Raw genomic sequence first — 8,230 nt, 5'->3', positions numbered from 1 at the left:
TATTTTTGTGTGGTACTAGGTATTGAATTCAGACAGTGTTTTCCTCAGAGTTACAACCCCAATCCTATATTACTTTTTTATTTTTAAACAAGATTGCATTGTGTTGTTGAAAACCTCATTAAAGTGCTGAGGGTAGTTTCATATCTGTGATCCTCCTGATTCAGCTTCTCAATACCTGGGATTATAGGTGTGCAACAGCATGCTCCTCTGAAAGCTTCATTATGACCCTGTCTCAAAGCCAGCCATGATGGACAAAACTTTTAATCCCCGAATTTATGAGACTGAGACAGGACAATCCCAGGTTCCCAGCCAGCCTCAGCTGTTTAGTAAGGTCCTCCGCAACATATTGGAAGTCTGTTCAAAAATAAAGAAATAAAAATAGGGCTGGAGGACAGTGTAGAATGAAGTTATTATATCCCTGGGTTTAATCCCCATACTGCAAAAATAAATAAATAAATATAAAAAAAATAAAATGAATTAACCCCATCTCCAAACATCATTTTTAGAGAATGCAGGCAATGTAATTCATCACATGAAAACAAAAGAGCTACATCCTGAGAAGATTCAGCACACAGACCATTGCTACCGTGAGTGTTTTCTGCTCCATAAACTTTGAACATCCCCATCAAAACATTTGTTTCTCCTGCTTTTCTCCCCTGAATAGTTAGTTGACCTAGTCTACTCCCTAAAAAGGCCACACTGAGCCAAGAGCCACTGGACTGAAGGTCTCTTTAGACCCCATACCTGCATCCATACCCACTTATTTCCTTTTACCTCTTCTTGTCTTTTACCACATCTCCTTCCCAGCATCCCTCTCCCCATCTCCATACCCATCTCTGCATTTATACACCTGTCCATCCTCATCTCCATACATATCCCTCACCCCATCCCTGTTCCTCTTATTGTCCATATATATCACTGTGTTCTTTCCCTATACTTAATTCATTTCCTGTGCCACCTCCATTCCCACCTTATGTCTCTTATCCCATGTACATCCGCATCTCATTCCCGCTGTCTTTACCCCATCCCTGTGTTCCTTACCTCATTCCAGTGTCCCCTACCCCATTCCCATTCCTGTGTCACTTACCTTATCTCCATCCCCATTCCCATACCTGGATCCCTGACCACATCCTCATCCCGGTATTCCTTACCCCATCTCCATCCCACTGTCCCTTGCCCATCCCCATCCCTGCACTGCTTGATAAGCTCCCCTGCTCACACCCTCACTGTCTCCATGCCTGTACCATTGTACCAGATAATCCCCATAGGCAATTAGCACAAGACTGACATTTAGACATCCTGGGTGTCCTTCTTCCAGTATGGGACTCTCCATGCTATCACCCCCCAAGGTCTGCAGGGGACAACAGCCTCCATGTCTACTCCTTCTCGGTATCTGCAGGGAACAGCAGCCTTCACACCCAGAAACACACTAGCCACAGAGGGAGAAGCAGCCTGGTCCTGGATGGCTCCTGTGCTGGGAGCTCTGCCCTGTCCAGATTCTGCCCTGTTCAGAAGACCCCAACACCATTTGCCTGGCTTCCCTCCACCTAGAGTTCCTCTGGACCACCTCTACACCAATCCCTGCATCAATTATCCCATCCCCACCTCTTTTCCCATGCCCTCACAACAACTCCATACCCATTTTGTATCTCTTATCCCATTTCCATCCACATTCCTGCATACACTAGTCCATCCTCATTACAGTATCCCTCACTACATCCCATCCCTGTGTCCCTTCCTGAATCCCCCTTCCTATGTCTCTTACCCCATATCCAGCCTGCATTCCTAGGTCCATCCAACCTGTGTTCCTGAGCCCATTCTCTTTCCTGTCTTATCGCATCCCCACCCTCTATTGCTTGGCCCATTCCCCTCCCAGTGACCCTCACCACATCTTCAATCCCTGCCCGTGTCCCTTACCCCAGCCCCCTGCCCATCCTGGTGTTGCTTAATGAACTTCCCCTTCTGGGCCCTACCTCTGTCTCCATTTCTATACCCAGTCTCTGTCTGAATCACACAATGCCCTTAAGTACTGAGCACCGCACTTACATTTAGATGTACTGGGTCTAGAACTTCTCTACAGCCTGGATGCCATGACACTGTTTCCTGGGCTCTGCAAAGGTGCCATTGAGATTATGGAGATCTCCCTTTACTAGGCGACAGCCTATGACAGGCATGTGATTGTGCAACAGAATCAGGACCCCTCTCTAGGAGAAACTAGCCTGGGAATCTGAGCTTGCCAGGCAAAGGAGGATCTGGGGGCCCCAGGTGTGGGGAGTGCAGCTTAGGTCAATGTCAAATCAGGGTGAGGGGAGCTGGTGACTAAGCTGAGCTGGTTCAGGTTCCCCCACTGCAGGGTTAAAACATTTCCACCTGCTCAGGGTGGGGCTGGTCACTCAGATCCCAGGGGTACCCAGGCTGATCTCCTCCCCTCAATCCAGCAAGAAGTGGGGCCCATCCTGCACCCCCTTGCACCCACACCTGGTGGCCCCTTTGTCCACCCTCAAAAGGCAGAGGCCTCTTGTACCACATAAGGAGGTCAGGGAATCTTGGGAGCCAGAGACAAGGTAAGGCCTGGGCCTCACCTTGACATAGTGTTTGGCTTGGGCTTCAGGAGAAGGGATGTGAAAGAACCGCAGAGATTGGCTTCACCTGTAGCTCCAGGTGCAGCCTGTGCTTCCAGAAGCCAGGGTGTCTTTAGACCTGAGGACCTGGGAAGGCCCCAGGCCCAAGGAGCTCTTATGCCCACCCTTTTGTCTCTGTATGACAGAGATGCCCTCTGCATTACACCACCTGCCTTGCCTCCTCTGGCCAAGAAAATGCCCATCAAGATTGGCAGGGGGGCCCAGGACAACTGAGCCCATAATGGACAGTCTAGACCCCTGGTGCATGGCCCCAAGGAGCTTTGCCATAAGCCCTCTTCCCAGGTGTCCTTCCACAAGCCACAGAAGCACATTCTAACCCATCGATGTATCACTCAGTAGCCAATTATCAGCCCTATAAACTTATCAATCACTTGGGTTTTTTTCTTTATCATTTTCCTTACTTTTTTTTTTTTGCTTTGGTACTAGGAATTGAGTCTAGGCATGCTTTACCTTTCAGCTACACCCTCAGCCCTTTGTTACTTTTTATGCTAGAACAAAGTTTCACTATGTTGTTCAGGGCCTATTAAGTTTCTGAGGGTAGTTTCAAACCTGCAATCCTCCAGTCTCAGCTCCTCAAGTCCTGTGATTACACGTGTGCACCAACACACACTTCTAGATCTCTATTATGGACCCTGTCTCTAAGGCTGACTATGGTGGCACATGCTTGTAATCCACGTACCTGGGAGGGTGAGGCAAGATGATCCCAGATTTGCAGCCAGCCACAGCTGCTTATTGAGGCCCTTCAAAACTTAGTGAAACCCTGTTCCAAAATAAAGAATAAATAATAGAGGTGGCAGTTGTAGCACAGGAGTAGATTGCCCCAGGGTTCAATCCCCAGTATTGGAAAAACAAATGAATGAATAAATAAGTAAATATTTAAAAATTAAAAATTAACCCCATCTCAGAACTTCTTTCCTAAAGATTACAGGCAATAATACAATTCACCAAACAAAAACAAAAGGACAACATCCTGTGAACATTCAGCCCACAGACCATCAAAACTTTGACAGGATTACCTCATCTATACATACAGTGTTTTCTGCTCCCTAATCTTGGAATGGCCCAATTAAAACATTTGTTTTAATTGCCCTCCCACCCCTGAGTAGCTGTTAGTTAACCTTGTCTATTCCCTAAAAAGGCCACACTCAATCAGCAGCCAGTGGAATGAAGGTCTCTTCAGACCCAATCTCTGCATCCATACCAACCTGTGTGCTTTTACCTTTTCTCTACTCATGTCTTTTAACCCCTCACCATCCCTGTACTCTATTCAATCCTCATCCCAGTATCTCTCACCTCATTCCCATTCCCACCACTGCCTCACTGCTGACCTATTGCCATCTCCATATTACCCCATCTCTGATCCTGTAACTATTTTCCCATTCCCATCACCAAACAGTGTCCCTCACCATATCTCCATCCCCATCCCTGCATCAATGATTTCATCTTCATCCTCATCCAAGTGTCTCTAACCCCATTTATATTCACATCCTGTGTTCCTTACCTCATCCCATCCCAATCTCCACATGGATGAGCCAGTCCATTCCCATCCAAGTGTCCCTCACCACATCTCAGTCCCCATAACTGCATCGATGAGCCTATCTTGATCCTCATTCTAGTGTCTCACCCCTTCTCTCTCCCCATCCCAAATCCCTCATCCTATCTCCATACCAATCCAAACCCCCTCACCACATTTCCATCCTATCAGAGTATTGAGCCAGTCCATCCCCATCCCCATCTATATACCTTACCCAAACTCTATTCTATTTATCCTTTCCCATCACAGTGTTCTTTGCCCATCCCCACTTCAATCCCTGTGCCACCTCCATTCCACATTGTGTCTATTATTCCATCTACATCCCTATCTCATCCCCACCCTTTTTAACCCTATCCCTGTATCCCTTATCCCATCTCCATCCCTGTGTCCCTTACCCTATCTCCATCCCTGTGTGTCTTACCCCTTCCCCATCCCTATCTACCTTACCCCATCTTTATTGCCAGGGTCCCTTACCACTTCTACCTCCTCATCTGAGTGTTCCTTATCATATTTCTACCCCACGGTCCCTTTACCTATCCCCATCCCAGCGTTTTTTGATAAATTTCCCTATTAGACCCTCACTCTCTCCATACCTGTACCGACCTATCAGACAATTTCCATAGGCAGTGAGTGCAGGACTCATATTTAAACATCTTGTGTGTGCTCCTTCCCATCTGGGACTCTGTGCTCTTTCTTAGCAAGGTCTGCAAAGGACACAAGAATTCACATCCACTCACCATTGGTCTCTGGAAGGAACACCAGCCTCCACAAGTAGGAACCCACAGGCCACAGAGGCAAAACAGCTATGCCTTGTCTGGCTCCTGTGCTGGGACAATCCTTCAGGGCTTTGTCTCATGCAGGACTCTGGAAATAGGAATCGAGCACCTTCTCCTGGATTTTCTCCACCTAGAGTTCCTCTGGACCAGTGACCCTCAGAACATGGTGTGGTGGGGAGACAAGGAAGGCAGCAGTAGTCAAGGAAGCATGCATGAGTGAGCTCTGGGGAGGTGCAGAGGACTAGCACCTGAGGTTCAGAGAGCCCATACAGGTGTCTCTGGACCACAGGGAGTGCTGTCGTTAGTAGGCAGTCATGCAACTCTGCTGCCCATCCAAGTCCCTGATCTTTTCACTGAGTTAGGCTGGTTTCCAAAGATGCAACTTGCTGATGTTCCTTACAGGAAGAACTCTGAATAAAAATTATCTTTAATAGCTGAGGTGGCTGGAGAGGAGGCAGGGAATATCCTTGTCTTCCTGTAGCCTTCAAGTTTCTTTTATTGAAGGTTATAACTAAGAATAATAAAAAAGTTTAAAGACAGGAGTCAGAAAATTTCAGGGACAAAAATAAGGAGAGATAGCAGGGTATGCATGAGACAAACTTAGAGAAAAGAAGGGTTAAACATTGCTGTTAGATGGATAAGACATAAAAGTCCACATTTATCTATCTCATCAGGTCTCTTGTACTGTGTACTCAGCTGAATTGGTCCAAGATATTTATCTCATGTGAGATTCTAAGGTGGATTCCAGCACATCACCATCCCTGTGTTGCTTCCTACATTCCCATCACTGTGTCTCCTACCCAATTTCCATCACCATCCTTGCGAAAATTACCCCATGCCCATCCCTGGTCCCTTACCTATCCCCATTGCTGTGTCCCATTCTGCATCCCCATCTGTGTATTGCTTTCCCCAACTCACACTCATCCCTCTGTCTCCTAGCCCATGCCCACTCAGTGTACCTCACTACATTCCCATCCCCATCTCCATGCTCCCTAACCCATCCCTACCCCATTTCTTTTTCCCTTGACTCATCCCCACTCCTATGTCCTTTACCACATCTCCATCCCTAATCCTGTGTCTCTCCCTACATCTCCATCTCTATCCCTGCATTGTTAGTCTATCCCCACCCCAGCAGCCCATCCCTATGCCCATCCCCACCTCAGTATCACTCTTCACTGCCATCCCTGTGTCCCTTACCGCATCCCCTTCCAGTGTCCCTTACCCTGTCCATACCTCCATCACCATGTCACTTTCCCAATCCCTATTCCTGTGTCCCTAACACATCCCCATTTTCTGTCACTTAGACTCTCCCTACCCCAGTGTCCCTCAGCACACCCATGTCCCCTTGTCCCTTACCACATCTCCAGCCTTCTGTTACTCACCTATCTCCACCTCAGAGTTCCTCACCACATCTCCATTCTCGTTTCCATTACCATATCTCCACACCAAGGTATGCATCAATGAGCCCATCCCCTGCCCCTGCCTTGTGTTCTCACAACAACTTCATACCCATATGGTGTCTCTTACCCCATTCTCATCCAAATAACCTGCATCCATTAGCCCATCCTCATCCGAGTTTCCCTCACCACATCCCCTCCTTGTGTCTCTTGACCCATACCCACCCTTTGTCCCTTCCTGAAACCCATTCCTAAATCCCTTACCCAATCTCCTTCCTGCATTCCTAGTCCATTCCATCTGTGTCACTTAGCCCTCCCCCTCCCTGTCATAGCCCATCCTTACCCTCTATTGGTTAGCCCATCCCCCTCCCAGTGCCCCTCACAACATCTCCATCCCATGTCCCTTACCCCAGTCCCTCCCTGTGTCCCTTACCCTATCCCAATGCCCCTCAACATATCTCCATCCAATGTCTCTTACCCCAGTCCCACCTTGTGTCCCTTACCCCACCTCATCCCCCTCACAGTGCCCCTCACCACATCCCCATCCTGTGTCCCTTACCCCAATCCCACCCTGTGTCCCTTACCCCATCTCATACCCCTCCCAGTGCCCCTCACCACATATCCATCTCATGTCCCTTACCCCAGTCCCACACTGTGTCCCTTACCCCACCTCATCCCCCTCACAGTGCCCCTCACCACATCCCCATCCCGTATCCCTTACCTCAGTCCCACCCTGTGTCCCTTACCCCATCTTATCCCCATACCAGTGCCCCTCACCAAATCCCCATCCTGAGTCCCTTACCCCAGTCCCTCCCTGTGTCTCTCACCCCATCTCATCTCCCTCACAGTGCCCTTCACCACATCCCCATCCTGTGTCCCTTACCCCAGTCACACACTGTGTCCCTTACCCCACCACATCCCCCTCACAGTGCCCCTCACCACATCTCCATCCCATGTCCCTTACCCCAGTCCCTCCCTGTGTCCCTTACCCCATCACAGTGTCACTCACCACACCTCCATCCCGTGTCCCTTACCCATGTCCCTCCCTGTGTCCCTTACCCCATTTTATCCCCCTCACAGTGCCCCTCACCACATCCCCATCCCATGTCCCTTACCCCAGTCCCTCCCTATGTCTCTCACCCCATCTCATCCCTATCCCAGTGTCCCTCATCACATCTCTATCCACACCATTGTGTCCTTACCACAAACCCTGACTGTCCTGTTGTTGCTTAATGAACTCCTCCTGCTGGGCCCTCCCTTCCTCTCTGCTTCTTTACCCCAGCTCTCCCTGAACCCCACAGTGCCCATATGTACTGAGCACCACACTCACATTTAGAGGTCCTGGATCTAGTCCTTCTCTACAGCCTGGATGCCATGATGCTCCTTCTGGGCTCTGCAGGAACTTGACCTCCACACAATTTCTTCCCAGCTGAGGGGCACACCAGCCTCACCACCACAGCTGGCAAGTGGGTGGGACAGAGGGGCACAGCTGCAGGTCCTAGTGCTAACACCCCTCCTCTAGGGCTCTGGAGAGCAGGATGCTGGCCCACCAAACAGTACTGCCTCCAACTGGTAGCATCTGCCTGTAGCTGAGGCTTGGATAGTAAGGGACTTGGTCACAATAGGGGTGTGACCAGAGATCTGGGTGTAGTGTGGTCACAATGGGGCGTGGCCAACAAAATCTGGGAGGGCTCAAGGGCGCCTACTTCTCAGGCTCCTGTCAACAAAACAGTCCTCTTACAAGCCATGGATGAACATGATTGTCATCCCAGCATTTGTGAGGGTGAGACAGGAGGATTACAGTTGAAGGACAGCCTAAGCTACTTAGTGAGGCCCTTTGTAATTCACTGAGACCCTATTTCAATATAAAGAATATAAAAT

This window comes from Muscardinus avellanarius, assembly GCF_963383645.1.
Source record: "Muscardinus avellanarius genome assembly, chromosome: Y".
Classification (NCBI taxonomy): domain Eukaryota; kingdom Metazoa; phylum Chordata; class Mammalia; order Rodentia; family Gliridae; genus Muscardinus; species Muscardinus avellanarius.
Note: the sequence above shows the minus strand (reverse complement) of the source record.